Raw genomic sequence first — 17211 nt, 5'->3', positions numbered from 1 at the left:
AGTTGTGTCACTTTAGCTGTTCATTGATTGCGTCTCATATGTGCCTTGACTGGGGGGCTCAAGCCAAGCCAGTGACCCCTTGATCAAGCCAGCGACCTTGGGCTCAAGCCAGCAACCCTGCACTCAAGCTGGTAAGCCTTTACCCAAGCCAGATGAGCCTACACTTAAGCAACTGACTTCACGGTTTTGAACCTGAGACCTCAGCATCCCAGGTCAACACTCTATTAACTGCATCACTACTGATCAGGCGTGTCCATCAACATTTTGATGTACTTAACAGGATACAAAACATCTTCTATATCATTAACTCTTTTTTTTTTAACTTTTATTAATTTTAATGGAGTGACATCAATAAATCAGGGTACATATGTTTAAAGAAAACATGTCCAGGTTATCTTGTCGATCAATTATGTTGCATACCCATTACCCAAAGTCAGATTGTCCTCTGACACCTTCTATCTAGTTTTCTTTGTGCCCCTCCCCCTTTCCCGTTTTTATGTCCCATAAATGTATGGAATAATGCAGTTCTTGTTTTTTTCTGATTTACTTATTTCACTCTGTATAATGTTATCAAGATCCCATCATTTTGTTGTAAATGATCTGATGTCATCATTTCTTATGGCTGAGTAGTATTCCATAGTGTATATGTGCCACATCTTCTTTATCCAGTCATCTATTGAAGGGCTTTTTGGTTGTTTCCATGTCTTGGCCACTGTGAACAATGCTGCAGTGAACATGGGGCTGCATGTGTCTTTACGTATCAATGTTCCTGAGTTTTGGGGGTGTATACCCAGTAGAGGGATTGCTGGATCATAAGGTAGTTCTATTTTCAGTTTTTTGAGGAACCACCATACTTTCTTCCATAATTGGCTGTACTACTTTACATTCCCACCAACAGTGAATGAGGGTTCCTTTTTCTCCACAGCCTCTCCAATATTTGCTATTACCTGTCTTGTTAATAATAGCTAATCTAACAGGGGTGAGGTGGTATCTCATTGCAGTTTTGATTTGCATTTCTCTAATAACTAAAGAAGATGAGCATCTTTTCATATATCTGTTGGCCATTTGTATTTCTTCCTGGGAGAAGTGTCTGTTCATGTCCTCTTCCCATTTTTTTATTGGATTGTTTGTTTGTTTGTTGTTGAGTTTTACGAGTTCTTTGTATATTTTGAATATTAGGCCCTTATCTGAGCTGTTGTTTGAAAATATCATTTCCCATTTAGTTGGCTGTCTGTTTATTTTGTTGTCAGTCTCTCTTGCTGAGCAAAAACTTCTTAGTCTGATGTAGTCCCATTCATTTATCTTTGCCTTCACTTCTCTTGCCTTTGGAGTCAAGTTCATAAAATGCTCCTTAAAACCAAGGTCCATAGTTTAGAACCTATGTCTTCTTCTATGTACTTTATTGTTTCAGGTATTATATTTAGGTCTTTGATCCATTTTGAATTAATTTTAGTACAAGGGGACAAACTGTAGTCCACTTTCATTCTTTTGCATGTGGCTTTCCAGTTTTCCCAGCACCGTTTGTTGAAGAGGCTTTCTTTTCTCCATTGTGTGTTGTTGGCCCCTTTATCAAAAATTATTTGACCATATATATGTGATTTTATTTCTGGACTTTCTATTCTGTTCCATTGGTCTGAGTGTCTATTTTTCTGCTAATACCATGCTGTTTTGATTGTCGTGGCTCTATAATATAGTTTGAAGTCAGGTATTGTAATGCCCCCAGCTTCATTCTTTTTCTTTAGGATTGCTTTGGCTATTCGGGGTTTTTTATAGTTCCATATAAATCTGATGATTTTTTGTTCCATTTCTTTAAAAAATGTCATTGGAATTTTGATGGGAATTGCATTAAATTTGTATATTGCTGTGAGTAATATAGCCATCTTGATTATATTTATTCTTTCTATCCAAGGACAAGGAATATTCTTCCATCTCATTGTATCTTTTTCGATTTCCCTTAACAATGATTTGTAGTTTTCTTTATATAAGTCCTTTACATTCTTTGTTATGTTTATTCCTAGATTTTTTTGTTATTGTTGTTGGAATCATGAAGGGGATTATTTTTTTAGTTCATTCTCAAATGTTTCATTGTTGGAATATAGAAAGGCTATAGACTTTTGTATGTTAATTTTGTATCCTGGGACCTTACTGTATTGGCTTATTGTTTCTAGTAGTCTTTTTGTAGATTCTTTGGGGTTCTCGATGTATAGGATCATGTCATCTGCAAAAAGTGATACCTTTACTTCTTCTTTTCCAATATGGATGCCTTTTATTTCTTTGTCTTGTCTGATTGCTCTGGCTAGAACCTCTAGCACCACATTAAATAAGAGTGGAGAGAGTGGACAACCCTGTCTTGTTCCTGATTTAAGGGGAAAGCCTTCAGTTTTGTGCCATTTAATATGATGTTAGCTGATGGTTTATCATATATGGCCTTTATCATGTTGAGATATTTTCCTTCTATACCCATTTTGTTGAGAGTCTTAAACATAAAATTGTGTTGTATTTTATCGAATGCCTTTTCTGCATCTATTGATAAGATCATGTGGTTTTTGTTCTTTGTTTTGTTGATATGGTGTATTACATTAACCGTTTTACATATGTTGAACCATCCTTGAGATTCTGGGATGAATTCCAGTTGATCATGATGTATTATTTTTAATATGTTGTTGTATTCGATTTGCTAGTATTTTGTTTAGTATTTTAGCATCTGTATTCATTACAGATATTGGTCTATAGTTTTCTTTTTTTTTGCTGTCCTTGCCCGGTTTTGGTATGAGGGTTGTGTTGGCCTCATAAAATGTGTTTGGAAGTATTGCTTCTTCTTCAATTTTTTGGAAGACTTTGAGTAGAATAGGAACCAAGTCTTCTTTGAATGTTTAATAGATTTCACTAGTATAACCTTCTGGACCTGGATTTTTATTTTTGTATTTTAAGAGGGGCACATACAAAAGGCAAAAGGAGCTCTTAAAAAGTAATATATATATATATTAATATATATATTAATAGGAATATTAGAAGGGAAGAACTGAGGAAATCTCCCAGAAAGTAGTGCAAAAATATAGACATGGAAAATTGAAGAGAAAGATAAGAAAACTAATGACTAATCCAGGAAGCCCACCTTCTGAATAATAAGAGTTCCAGAATAAAACAGAGAAAATGGAGTGGAGAAAATGATCAAAGAAGTACATGAAGAAATTTTTCCAAAACTGAAGGCATGTTAAAAGTGTCCATTGAGTGCCTGACAGAATGGATGAAAATAGACACATGCCAAGACAAATCATTATAATTCAGAACACTGAAAACAAAGAAAAGGTTCTACGAGTTTCCAAAGGGATTCGGGAACAGGTCAGGAATTAAAATGGCTTAAATGTCTCAAGAGAACCACTGGAAGTTAAATGGTACATAAGCAATGCTTTCAAAATTCTGAAGGAAAATTATCCCCAATTGCAAATTTTATACCTAACCAAACTATCAATCAAGTTTGAAAGTAGAAAAAGACATTTTCAGTCATTTAAGATAAAAAATTCTTTTCACATATGCAGGAAGCTGCTGGAGGATTGGCTTCACCAAAATAAAGTAGTAAACCAAGAAAGTGACAGAAAACAGGGAACAGGAATCTGACACTGGCGAGCATTGTAGAGAATCCCTCAGGGTATTAGTGAAGAGATGTTGCAGGTTGAACACAATACAACACACCTAGAGGGCAGCCAGCCTAAATCAAATTAGGTAAAAAACTCCAGGAGAGATGTCTTCAAGAAAATAAAATTAGTAGGATACCATTTTAGCGTATCGAGTGGAGATTTCAGTAACTGGAAAAGGTTGGCATTGAGTACAAATAAAAATAAGTGAATGGGTTAGGGGGGTTAATTATTAACTCCAAAAGAAATAAAAACTTATGCATGAAAAGAGAAGTAATGATAGTCCATCCCAGGGCTTATTTTGTAAACACATGGAAATAGTGTTTATCTAGTGGTAATGTAAACACCAACTGTTACTGTAACCAAATTATTATCCGGCTATATTGGGAGGATGAGAGCCAGGAAGTGAGAGTGGGTTGTTGGACTGAGAAAGACAATAAGTAGTGCCTAAAACTTAAAAATAATCAAGTAGCAATAAAAACTACATTATTTAGGAAATTGTGGTAAATACCAAAGGAATGAGCCATCAACATTGAAGGGGTATATCGCTGATGAGGGAGATGGCTCTTCTTAAGTCTTACCCCACTATTTGACTCTGAGCTATATGAAGGAATAACTTTGGTAAAAATTAAAACTTTGTCCTGATTTTTATCTTAGAACGTACAAGCTTAGGCAGGCAGATACAGGAAACAATGTTAAGGAGAGAGAGCTGAAGAATGCAGGATCCTAAAGAAAGGTTAGTAGCAGAGGAAAGCGTGTAGGTGACAAGAAGAGTGGCACTTCCAAACAGAGGCGGGCCCAGGCAAGTAGCAAGACCTCTTTGGACTCCTCCTGGAAGCCAGAACACAGAACATAACCTCTCAATTTGCCCTTCAGGATTCCCCCAGGGATAGCAAGTGAGAGCATCCACAGGAAAGGTGGCAAGGGGTGGGAGCAGTGGTGGGATCCAGCTGGGCTGCACCAGTTCAGGAGAACCGATACCTAATTTTTTGTTGAGTTCGCTGAACTGGTTGTTTATATGGCACTTGTAATCAGGGATCTCTCTAAGTTGGGCACCTGGGCAGCCGCCCAATGTGGAAATCACAAATTTACATTCTTCACTCTTTTTTAACATTCATCTGTGCAACAGTGTATTCTAAGTGCCCGTAGCAATGTTCATTCCATCCATAGGTGAAAACAATTGCAAGTGAGGACGCCAATCAAGAAGCAATATGGAAATATCTTAAATAACAGTTTTTATTGCTTTTTATCAGGTATTATTTAATATTTTTTCACTAATATTTTAAAAACTCTTTCTTATAACATAATCTAGTTTTGTGTACCTCTTTTATTGTTCTTATTTAAGTATCAAATGCCTGAAATAATAAACTACCTTTTGGTATATCATTTTTTTATACTTAAAACGGTCATTAGGGCGGAGAGCCGGTTATCAAATTATTTGAATCCCACCACTGGATGGAAGTGCCTGGAACCTAAAGCAGCCATAGTTCTCCACCCTTTCCTCTGCTCCTCTCCATCCGCTGCTCCATCCTCCAACAGCCCCTGCTCCAGGTCAGTGATGACTGTGCTCGGGCTTACAGAGATCAAACTGGCTGAGGGGATTAGGATGCACTTCGGAGCTAGCAGATAAACCTGGCTTTACTTTTGTCCCTCACTCTCATCCCCACATTCTCTATTCCCGGCCATGGTCAGGTCTGTAACATCTGGGCAGACAGCTCAGCCGGCCCACCTGCTCAGCTTCGCCAGACATTCCACACCTAGACGGTGGTGCCAGGAGTAAAGCTGCAGAGAAAGGGAAGATATTAGGGAGAATTAAGGTGAGGAAGTGAGTCAGCCCAGCATAAGCCGGCAGGCATCCGGAGGAGTGCTTACACAGAGGTGGCAGTCACTCGGTTCAGCTTCCCAGTTGGCCTGGGAGTGTTGCTGGAATGCTACTCGCTCTGCTCCACTGAGCACTGGGGTGGGGAGAGCTGGCTGGACTCCTGCCCCCTCCTCAGCTCTTAGAACATCCCTGGTGGTTTGGGGGGCATAGGGTCCTTGGATTTTGCAAACCAGTGAATTTCTTTCTCCTGGATTTGTTTGCCTGGAGCAAGAAGAAACCAGACTGAAGAGGTGTTTCTAGGGAAGAGCTGCCTCCTCCACTCCTAGGAGCTGCTCACCAGGAGGACTGAAGATGGGCCTTTGGCGCCTGGCTGGGGGGAACAAACCCCTTGGGGCTCATAGGAAAGCTTCTGTTTTGTATAGAATGTGTTCTTGCAGTTCAAATTCAGGTTTTTGACCTTGGACAAGACACAAACCTATTGGAGACTATTTCTTCATAGAACACATCTTGGAAATCAAAATTACCTCATCTATTTATGGTCAAATTCATTCATTCACTCAATCCATAAACACTGATATACCAGGATCTGGGCTCATTTAGCAAGAATTTTTAAAAAGTAAAACACCGCACACTCATTAGAGTGAAACAAAATAAAAAATAAGAAGTATTGATGAGGATATGTAGACATGGGAACTCTCGGGCACTGTGGGAACATAAAATGGTGCAGCCACTGGGGAAAACAGTATGAGGTTCCTCAAAACAGTGCACATAGAATTACCATGGATCCAGCATATATCCATATGCTTCTGGTCATCCACCCAAAATAACTAAAAGCAGGGCCTGGAAGAGATATTTATATCCCCATGTTCATCGCAGCATTATTGGAATAGACAATCCTCAAAAGCAGCTCAACATCTACTGAAGGATGAATGGATAAATAGATGTAGTAGTTCATACAATGGAATATTACTCAGCCTTAAAAAGGAAGGGAATCCTGTCGCATGCTACAACAGGGGTGAACCTTGAGAAATTTATGAAATGATTCAGTCACAGAAAAGACAAATATTGTATGATCCCATTTATATGAGGTACCTAGAGCAGTCAAATTCATAGAGACAGAAAGTAGAAGGGTGGTTGTCAGGGGCTGGGGAAAGTAATGAAATAAAGATTTGTTCTTTAATGGGTATAGTTTCAGTTTTGTAAGGTAGAAGAGTTCTGGGGAGTGGTTAAACAACAATAAGAATGTACTTAACCTTACTGAACTGTACACTTAAAAATGGTTATGATGGTAGCCCTGGCTGGGTAGCTCAATTGGTTAGAGCATTGTCCCGATACACCAAGGTTGAAGGTTCAATCCCTGGTCAGAGCACATACAAGAATCAACCAATGAATGCACAAATAAGTGAAGCACCAAATCAGTGTTTCTCTTTTTCTCTCTCTCTCTAAAATCAATCAATAAAATTAAAAAAGAAAATAGTTACAACAGTAAATTTTATGTTATGAATATTTTAGAACAATTGAAATAATAAACACACACACACACACACACACACACACACACATATATATATTTTAAAAAGAGACTCAATGCCTTCTACTAACACACCCAGGTCTAGCTGGACAGAAAGACAGAAACATAGCCACACTACTTAATGCCTGGTACATAATAGGTGCCCAGTGATAAACTGTTGAATCCTTGTTGGAAAGTGCTAAACCAGAGGTCTCCAAACTTTTTACACAGGGGGCCAGTTCACTGTCCCTCAGACTATTGGAGGGCCGGACTATAAAAAAAACTATGAACAGTCCCTGGCCGGTTGGCTCAGTGGTAGAGCGTCGGCCTGGCATGCAGGAGTCCCGGGTTCGATTCCCAGCCAGGGCACACAGGAGAAGCGCCCATCTGCTTCTCCACCCCTCCCCCTCTCCTTCCTCTCTGTCTCTCTCTTCCCCTCCCGCAGCCAAGGCTCCATTGGAGCAAGGTTGGCTTGGGCACTGAGGATGGCTCTATGGCCTCTGCCTCAGGCACTAGAATGGCTCTGGTTGCAACAAAGCAATGCCCTAGATGGGCAGAGCATCGCCCCCTGGTGGGCATGCCGGGTGGATCCCGGTCGGGCACATGCGGGAGTCTGTCTGACTGCTTCCCTGTTTCCAACTTCAGAAAAATACAAAAAAAGAAGAAGAAGAAGAAGAAAAAAAACCTAGAAACAAATCCCTATGCACACTGCACACACCTTATTTTTTAAAGTAAAAAAACATAATGGAAACAAATACAATATTTAAAATAAAGAACAAGTAAATTTAAATCAACAAACTGACCAGTATTTCAATGGGAACTATGGGCCTGCTTTTGGCTAATGAGATGGTCAATGTCCGGTTCCATATTTGTCACTGTTAGCCTTAACAAGTGATATGACGCGCTTCCAGAGCCGTGATGGGAGTGTCCCGCGTCACTGGAAGTAGTACTGTACGTGAGCGACATTGCGCTTTGCGGCGCCGCCACATACAGTACAGGAGCACAGGATGCAGATTCAACAGTTTATCACTGGGCACCTATTATGTGCTCCTATGCTCCTCTCACTGACCACCAATGAAAGAAGTGCCCCTTTCAGAAGTGCAGTGGGGCCAGATAAATGGCCTCAGGGGGCTGCATGCAGCCTGCGGGCCATAGTTTGGGGACCCCTGTGCTATACCCAAGAATGAACATGGTTTAGGGGAGCACAGAGGAGGAAGCGTTTCATTTTGCTAAGGGGTTGGGGGCTGGGTTATGGAGGAAAGGACATTTGAGCTGCATTCTCAAAGACGAGCAGGTTTTAACCAGACCAGAGAATTCTAGTATTATACCAGCTTTAGGACTTTAGGGAAATTCACTAATCTCCTTAAGCCTCAGTTTTCTCATTTGTAAAATAGGGGGGAAAAGATTACAATATTTTGAGAGTCCAGTGAGGATTAAATGAAAGAATGTATGTCAATACCTTAACACAGGACTGGCACATAATATATACTCATTTAATGGTAATTTCCAGTATTGTTGTTATTATTATTACCATCTATAAAGCCAGGGGCCGCCGTCAAGGCCATGCAGGTTCCTATTAGATTCAGGCAGATGGTAAAAGAACTCTTTCAGTACCCACCAATCTCAGCAGTCCCCCGCCAAACAGGCCTGGCCAAAATCTCAGGGCTCCCAGCCCCTCAGCGCTCTCTCTCTCTCTCTCTCTCTCTCTCTCTCTCTCTCTGCATTTGCCAGCAAAACAGGTTGAGGAAAAAAACCCTTCTAAACCAAACAATAGCAAGCAATGGCCCCTCCCAAGCAGGAAGGCAATCCTCAATTTGCAATCTGCTGCCCGAAGACAAGCCCCCCCCCCACTCCGCCCCAGCCTTCCATAGAAGATACACACAAGGCGTTGACCCAATACAGGTGAGCAAACCTAAAAAAAACCTCTTGTTTACCCAACACCATCATCATCATTATTATTACTGTTTTTTAATTTTTTAATTTTTAATTTTTATTTTTTACAGAGACAGAAAGAGAGTCAGAGAGAGGGATAGATAGGGACAGACAGACAGGAACAGAAAGAGATGAGAAGCATCAATCATTCGTTTTTCATTGCGACACCTTAGTTGTTCATTGATTGCTTTCTTGTATGTGCCTTGACCATGGGCCTTCAGCAGACCGAGTAACCCCTTGCTCAAGCCAGCGACCTTGGGTCCAAGCTGGTGAGCTTTGCTCAAACCAGATGGGCCACGCTCAAGCTGGTGACCTCAGGGTCTTGAACCTGAGTCCTCTGCATCCCAGTCTGACGCTTAGTCTATCCCCTGCGCCACCGCCTGGTCAGGCTATTGTTACTGTTTTATTTTGGTCTACGTTAGGTGACAACAGTTATAGCTAAAAAGATAAATTGAGTCAGATTACAAAGAGCCTTTAAACAGCCAAGAGTTTTGTCATATTTTTCTAGCAGTTAGGGAGCTTTGGAGGCAGACTTATTGGAATATGATAAATGGACTTGTTTGCAGTTGAGTTTTTACCGCATATTTACCTGGGCTGGATGTGTGGGCTTCTAAGATATCCCATCTAGTTTCAGTGCCATGTTTATGTACCAAAGGAACTTTAATAACCGATTTCTTAGGAGAGGCCTCTGGGGAAAAGTCCTAGACTTAGAAAGTCAGGAGTAGAGAACCCTGAGAGGAGGAAGACAAGACTATAACTGAGGGAAAACATCCTTTAACAGTGGCCATGTAGACACCACACTTTCCTAGATGAAAAGATAGTACAGTGTTTAAGGATGTGGCCTGTTAAATATATATTTTATTCACCAGCATTTTGTGTTGTGGCATATGTACGTGTGTGCACATTTGTGTGACAAGAGTATTAGGCAGAATTGCTTGGAAATTCCCTTCTGAGCAAGGGCATCTGTGGCAGAAAGTATTCATTGCCCTACAGTTGTGTTCTCTCTTCTTTAAATGATAGAACTCCCAGTTTATAGGTAGTCATAGGACATGGAAAATAAAGATGATGTTTCCTAGGGTCACGTGCAGTGAGTTATCCGTGAGATTAAGTCTGACCACTGGGACATAAGAGGAAGTCTCTTGTTTTCTGAAAGTGTATTCAGAAAGTGTATTCAGTGTATTTCTGAATACAGTATACTGTATCTTCTGAAAGTGTATTCAGAAAAAGTGATGAAACTGTCTTTTCTCCTTCTTGTTAGCTGAAATACAGATGTGATGGTTGGAGATCAAGCAGCCTCATGGGAGTTGAAGCAGCTCAAGCCGCGTGTGGAGGAGAGTGGAACAAGGTGGAAGGAACCTACACCATGGAGTCACATATATCAGGAGTCACATACAGCAGCAGTGTCAGTAACCACCAAAGGCTGGACACAACTCTAATAACCATCAATAGGAGAATGGCTAAATCCGTGGGTGTTTACATAAAAGAATCTAATGAGCATCAGTGAGCGGGAATGAACTACCACCAAAGCATCTACGTGGGGAACACTCCAAAAATATCACATTGCACAATAAAGCAAGCCACAGAAGAAACTGTGAAGTCGTAGAAAATTCAAAACCAGGCAACTCTAAATAATGTGTTACCTAGTGATACATGGCCAATCTACCCAAAAAAAAAAAAAAAAAAAAGGCAAGAAAATGGTTCAGACCAGATTCAGGACAGAGGTTGGAAGAGGGAAAGAAAGGGGTGATGGGCTGTCACAAAGGAGAATGCAGGAGGCTTCTGGGGTTCTGGCAAGGTTCTAGTGCTTACCATGGTGGTAGGAGAGGGGTGGCTATACGGGTGTTTGTTTTGGAATTACTCTTTGAACTCCACACATGCGCATTCTGCTTTCTTCTGAGTCTGCAGGAGAAAGGCAGAGGAAGAGGTAAGAGTCTGCTGAGACAGTGCAGGGGAGAGAGGAAGACTACCTCTTCCCTCTTCCTTCCCTGTCGGCATCATGACTCATTCGACCTACTACTCTGTTCTGCTCAATTATTGTTGACTATTAATGCATCTGTCTCCCTCTGTCATTAATATATTCATTCAGCTGATAATTACTGAAAATCCCAAAGTGTCAGAAGGAGGGAAGATGGTGACAGGAGGGAGTTAACTAATAAAAGCAAACAAACCTGGCCTTTTTTCTCCTGTGGCTCAGAGTCTAGCAAGAGACAGACAGGCCTCATTTGGCCCTGTGCCTTCAGAGACTGAATTCTAGTAGAAGTGGCAGCACCAGAGGTTAAGGAGTGATCTAGCTGGGACCTTCTTGCAGCTCTTTGCCTCTCCACATAGCACAGCACTGGGGATTGTTGTTTAGGGCCCATATGCAAGTCAGGATGAAGTTCTCCAAGCTTAACATACTGGCTACATTGACTGTCCCTAAAAAGGGACTTCACAAAGTCCCAGTCCTGGGTTAAGTTTCCCAGACTACTGATTAGACTCATCTGGGGTGCAGGGACTCAGGCCTCTGCCCTGGAGGGCCTGGCCTAGCAGGTCTGGGCTGGGGCCCAAGAATCTGGGTATCAAATGTACCCCTCTGCTGTCACATGTATTATCTATTGATGCATACATTCTGTCCTCTTCTGAATATAAGACAAATTTCACCATTTGGAAGGCCCTGAAGTGATTGGTGGGAGGATTAGCAGGGTGGCCTCCTCATTCCCAGAGAAGTGCTAAACCTGAGGTGGAGAAAGCCTTATTCATTTCTGTCCTCCCGGACTTCTCGTGGTGGTTAGCACGTGTCTACGGAACCAAAATGAACTAAGAGTGAATGAGATAGAACCTTAGGAGCAACTTCCCTCAGGTTAAGTCAGCAGGAGGGTTTCCTGGCCCTAATAGATGAGAGTGGGTTGTACAGGTGAAGAGGAGCCAGAGGAAGTGGGGTCCCAAGGGGAGGGCAGCGTAGGTAGGTCACTGGAGCCCTGGGGGAGGTGAGGAGCTAATAGGAGATGAAGTCGGAAGACAACAAGCATTGAATGTCCATCTAAGGAGTTGCATGTTGTCCTATAGGCAACAGGGAGCCAGTGAAGACACGTGAGGAAGAAGAGAGTAAGTAGCACAGTGTTCTGAGGAATGGATGGCGCATGGAGGAAGACCATGTGGGCCAGTCCTGGCCCAGGAGACCTCATCCAGACAGCTGCTCAGACCTGAGCTTCAGCACCACGGTTGTCAAACTACCAATCCTTTGGGAGAAGGAACCAGGAAGTTATCGATTAGTATCAGATCCTTTCCAAATGTGACTTCAAAGTGGTTTTTGTGGAAGAAACACACCTTAGGAGCGTTTTAATGGGAAGGGGAAAGAAACTGTGAGGAGCTGGGGCAGAAGCCTTGCACGGTTGCTGCAAGAGTTGGGTTGGTGTTGAAAAGGACTGAAAACGGAAGTTGAGGACTCCAAAGGACGGCATGGGCTCGGGTACAAAGATCAATGAATTTAGGTGATGAACGTGAATACTTGCCCCTCTTCCCACAGTGATTGATTGTGTGGTTTTGGGCAAGCCACTCTCAGACCTTTATCTGCAGAAGGAGATGGGTAGCCTGAGGGCCTAGCCTGATGCTTGGTCCACAGCAGGCACTCATAAATAGTTGTTATTTATTTATTTATTTAGTTATTTATTAATCATTAATCTTTTCTAAGGTTCTCAAATACTCTGAATCTCTGATCTCCGAATTCTGCCCTGTCCCAGTACTCTGGGCAGGATTCATTACTAGATATGAGTTTCTCTCAGATTTCCTGTTTTAAAATCTTGCCTAACCAGGCAGTGGTGCAGTTGGCGGCCTGGGACACTGAGGACCCAGGTTCAAAACCCCAAGGTTGCTGGCTTGAGTGTGGGTTCATCTGGCTTGAGCATGGGCTCACCAGCTTGAGTACAGGGTCACCAACTTAAGTGTGGGATCATAGACATGACCTACTGGTCACTAGCTTGAGCCCAAGGTTGCTGGCTTGAACAAGGGGTCACTGGCTTAGGTAGAGCCCCCTGGTCAAGGCACATATGAGAAAGCAATCAATGAACAACTAAGGTGCTGCAGCTATGAGTTGATGCTTCTCATCTCTCCCCCTTACTCTCTCTTTCTCTAAAAAATAAAATAAAATAAAATAAAATAAAATAAAATAAAATAAAATAAAATCGTAGGGCATTTGCCTCTGGGCTATTCCTGAACTCAGAACAAAAGTGGTCTGGAAGAAAAATATCTTCATGATTGGGGAAGCTACCAAAAACCAAGTGTAAAAAAAAAAAAATGTATGTATATTTAGGTGAGAGGAAGGGAGATAGTGAGGCATATGTCCTGACCAGGATCCATCTGGCAACACGTGGGCCAATGCTCGAGTACCAAGTTATTTTTAGTGCCTGAGGCTAATAAGTTCCAACAGAGCTATCTTCACTGCCTGGTGCCACACTCAAACCAACTGAGCCACTGGCTGTGGGAGGGAAAGAGAAGAGAAGGGGGTACAGGAGGGAGGAGGAGAAGCAGACAGTGTGTCCTGACTGGGAATCAAACCTGGGACATCTGTACGCCAGGCCAACGTTCTACCCACTGAGCCACCAGCCAGGGCCAAACTAATATTTTTCTTAACAGGTATAGTTCATTTCATTGGCATAGCATTCCTAAAAGTTGTGTGAAACATGGCATTTTCATAAATAGAATTTCATTTTCAGTATCCTGGGAGAATTCATTGTTTTTAAAAACACTTCAAATAAATTGTTTATTTTTATACTTTTAAAATTTAATTTATTGGGGGGACATTGGTTAACAAAACCATACAGGTTTCAAGTGCACAGCTTAACATAGCCTCATCTGGCCCCTGGATGGTACGTCCTCAGCCGAAGTGAAGTCTTTTTCCATTCTCATGGATCTACCTCTCCTTTCCCTCCTCTACCTCCCCGACTCCCCTTTCCCTCTGGCTATCACCATGCTGTTGTCTGTGTCTATGTGATATACTTTCCCTCTCTCTCTCTCTCTCTCTCTCTCTCTCTTTCTCTCTCTCTCTATATATATGTATATATATATATTTCTTTGCTTTGCTTAATCCTTTCACCATTTTTTACCCAGCCCCCAACTACCCTCCCCTCTAACAGCTGTCTGTTTTATGTATCTCTGCTTTTGTTTTTATTCTGTTTATTAAATTATTTTGTTCATTAGCTTCCACATACAAATGAGATCATTTGTTATTTGTCTTTCTCTGATTGGCTTATTTCACTTAGCATAAGTGAATCCATGCTGTAGCAAACGGTAAGATTTCCTTCTTTATTACAGTTGAGTAGTATTCCATTGTGTAAATGTATTACAGCTTTTAAATCAACAAAATGGTGCTGGGGAGGGTGTGGAGAAAAGGGAACCCTTGTGCACTGTTGGTAGGAATGCAGACTGGTGCAGCCACTGTGGGAAACAGTATGGAGATTCCTCAAGAAATTAAAAATGGAACTGCTTTTGACCCAGCGATTCCACTTCTGGCATTATGTCCAAAGAAATCAGAAACACTAATTTGAAAGAATATATGCACCCCTATGTTTATTGCAGCAGTACAGCAGCCAAGATCTGGAAATAGCCCAAGTGCTCATCAGTAGATGAGTGGATAAAAAAGAAAATCCTTTTAAATGTCACATGTCTTAGCAAGAGAGGGAGGCCCCAACCACCCCGAGACTGTGGACCTGGTGGGACCCCAGCGTAAGCAGGGGTGCGGTGGCAAGCTGGGCTGCAGCGGTGGCCAGGGAGAGTGTGGGGTTTGGGAAGTGAGGGCTTAGCTGCCTGCTGGCACCTGCTAGCCTGCTGCCTCGCCTCGGGGAGGGGCTTGATGCCTGCAGCCCCCTACGCCCAGAGGGGGATGCGATGCTCCCTGAGAGCCCGGTAGCTGGGGTCTGGCATTGCAGATGTGGTGATGGAGGAGTCTTTGTGGGAAGGGTCTGTCGCCTCAGATACGCACTGCACTCTGCTCTAGAAGGAACTGAAGCTGCCTGCCTTTCCAAGCCGACTCCTGGCTCCTGAAGAGCCGTCAGTTCTTTGTGGGCATCTTGACCCTGCTGAGCAGCCACAGCCAGCTCTGCCCGAGGCCAGCACCTGGATGTCCACCGGCTGGACCACTCCTGGTTCACTATAACATTACCATCTCAAGCAGCTGTACGTTCTGGTGCCTCCTGCTAGCAAGGAAATTCGAGGCTAGGGAAGACCATATATACCCAAGCTGTAGCAGATACACAGAGGAGGATCCTGAGCAGCCCGAACTCTGCCCTCACCAAGGAGCTCCTGAGCATGGAGCAGCTGCTCCTGGAGGCCTTGGGCTGGGGCCTCTGCCTGCACACGCCCACCCACTTCCTAGACAGCTACTTCCTGGCCTCATTAGTTAGAAAGACCAGCACTGCCACAGCTGGCCCAGCACCTGTCCGCAAGACCAAAAAAGTGCCTCGAGGAGTACGCCCACTACTTCCTAGAGGCCAGCCTGCAAGATTGTATTTTCTACAGTTCCAGCCTTCTGTGGTCGCTGCAACCTGCATTGGGCCCTCTAGAATTTGTCTTCAGCTTTTCCCCGACTGGACCAGAGACCTGCAGAGGGTCTCAAACTATTCTCTGTGACATCTCAGCACATGCATTAAATCCTCATGGTAGCTTATGATAATGTCCTCAAGGATGTCATGAAGTCAGACCCTGGTGATGGTGCCCAGCCTACCCCCAGCCCCAACCCAAATGCTGTCCCAGCCATTTGCCTACCCTGCCCTCGGCCAGCCTTCTCTGGTGGCCCTAGCACAATTCCAAACTCCTGTGCAGGACCTGTGTTCCTATCGGGACTCATTGCAGGCCCACAGTTCAGGGAGCCTGCTCTCAGGGAATACTGGTTTATCCCTCCACACCCTATAATCCTCCCTCCAGCCTCTGGATGTTTGCCCTATGCCCCTCCCTATATCCCTCAGCATGCAGATGGCCACCGCAGCCCAGCCGCCCAGCCAAGGCACTGTCTTGAGACCACCTACAGAAGCAGCCCCACAGGCTGTTTCAACAGACAAAGCCTTATTGGGCCACCCAGGGAGGCTTTGGAGAGCCAGGCAAAGGACTGACAAGGATAGCTCGGGAGAGCAAGTTGATTGGGAGGCTATCCCTGCAGAACCTCGTTGCCCTTGATTAGAGAGGGTCTGTGCCCTTTTAAAATAAAATGGATCCAGAGCACAAGCCAATTAGATACTTCACCCAAGAGCATTCCTCTGGAAAAGTCTTCCACATGTGCCTCAGGTGCAGTAGGGTGGCCTGGTGGCCTTCCCCTGGAGCAGGGTCCCAGAGGCTCAAGAAACACCTGGCAAGAGGCCAGGAGACTGGGAGCTGGATGCAGACACCCACCTGCGAGCATGTCCGGTGTTTAGCATCAACGACTCCTTCATTCTTTGCCAATGAAGAAGACGGGGCAGCCTGATGTGTTCTCAAGACTCCAGTAGATTGCGGACCGGGTGCTTTTCTCCCCTGGCTCTCTGCAGGGGCCTGTGAGTGTGGGGTGCCTGAGCACCTGTCTTCTGAGGCATGGTGGGCGGCTGTCTTGCCTTTAAAGTTGAACCTAAAACCTTAGTTGCCCTTTTAGACATTTCACATGCTGCTGCTTCCCAAAGTGATCTAGCTTTTTGTTCAGTAAAACGTCTTGTTTACATACTATATCAGGGATTTTGTGATACTTGAAAAATCCTTAGGAGAAAAACAATGTTGATTGCCACACTGCCTGTCTCCTGTGCAGGCTGTCGGTTTTACCCTGACTTGTGACTGACCCATGGGTAATAACAGTGTCCCGTTTCAAAAGCATATTATTGGGGAAAGCCACTTCCAGTCTCTTGGTTCCAGAAGATTCTACACCTGGGATGCTATATTCACCTGTAGAACTTCAATAGCCACCCAGAGGTAAAAGGTTGTTGAAAGGTAGGCAAAGGTTTAAAACCAACATCCCACCCTGGCCAGATGGCCTGGTTGGTTGGAGCATTGTTTCAATGTGCAGAGGTTGTGGGTTCGATCCCTAGTCAAGGCACATACTGGAACAGATATCAATATTTCTGTTTCTCTCTCCCTTCCTCTCTCTCTAAAATCAATAAATTTAAAAAAATTAAAAAACAAACAAACTACCATTTCCACCTCCCTCTACTTGTTTCTAGTGTGTGAGGTTAAACCCTAGCTCAGCTCTGAGTTTGACCAACAGCAAAGGTAATAATGTGGAATATGTGCATAATGCCAGCTGGATTTGGGGATGAGAAGCAGAAAGTATATAACACCATCAGTGACAGGCAAGCAGTTGGTTGGATTGAAAGCCAGTA

At 43.3% G+C, this 17211-nt stretch overlaps 1 pseudogene; it reads left to right on the top strand.

The window, feature by feature from the left end:
* Positions 1-14752: 14752 nt before the first annotated feature.
* LOC136381107 (cyclin-J-like protein pseudogene) lies at positions 14753-15981 on the top strand (annotated as a pseudogene).
* Positions 15982-17211: the final 1230 nt, after the last annotated feature.

Source organism: Saccopteryx leptura, chromosome 9, assembly GCF_036850995.1.
Source record: "Saccopteryx leptura isolate mSacLep1 chromosome 9, mSacLep1_pri_phased_curated, whole genome shotgun sequence".
NCBI classification, from domain to species: domain Eukaryota; kingdom Metazoa; phylum Chordata; class Mammalia; order Chiroptera; family Emballonuridae; genus Saccopteryx; species Saccopteryx leptura.
Note: the sequence above shows the minus strand (reverse complement) of the source record. Positions and strands in the feature narration are given on the sequence as shown.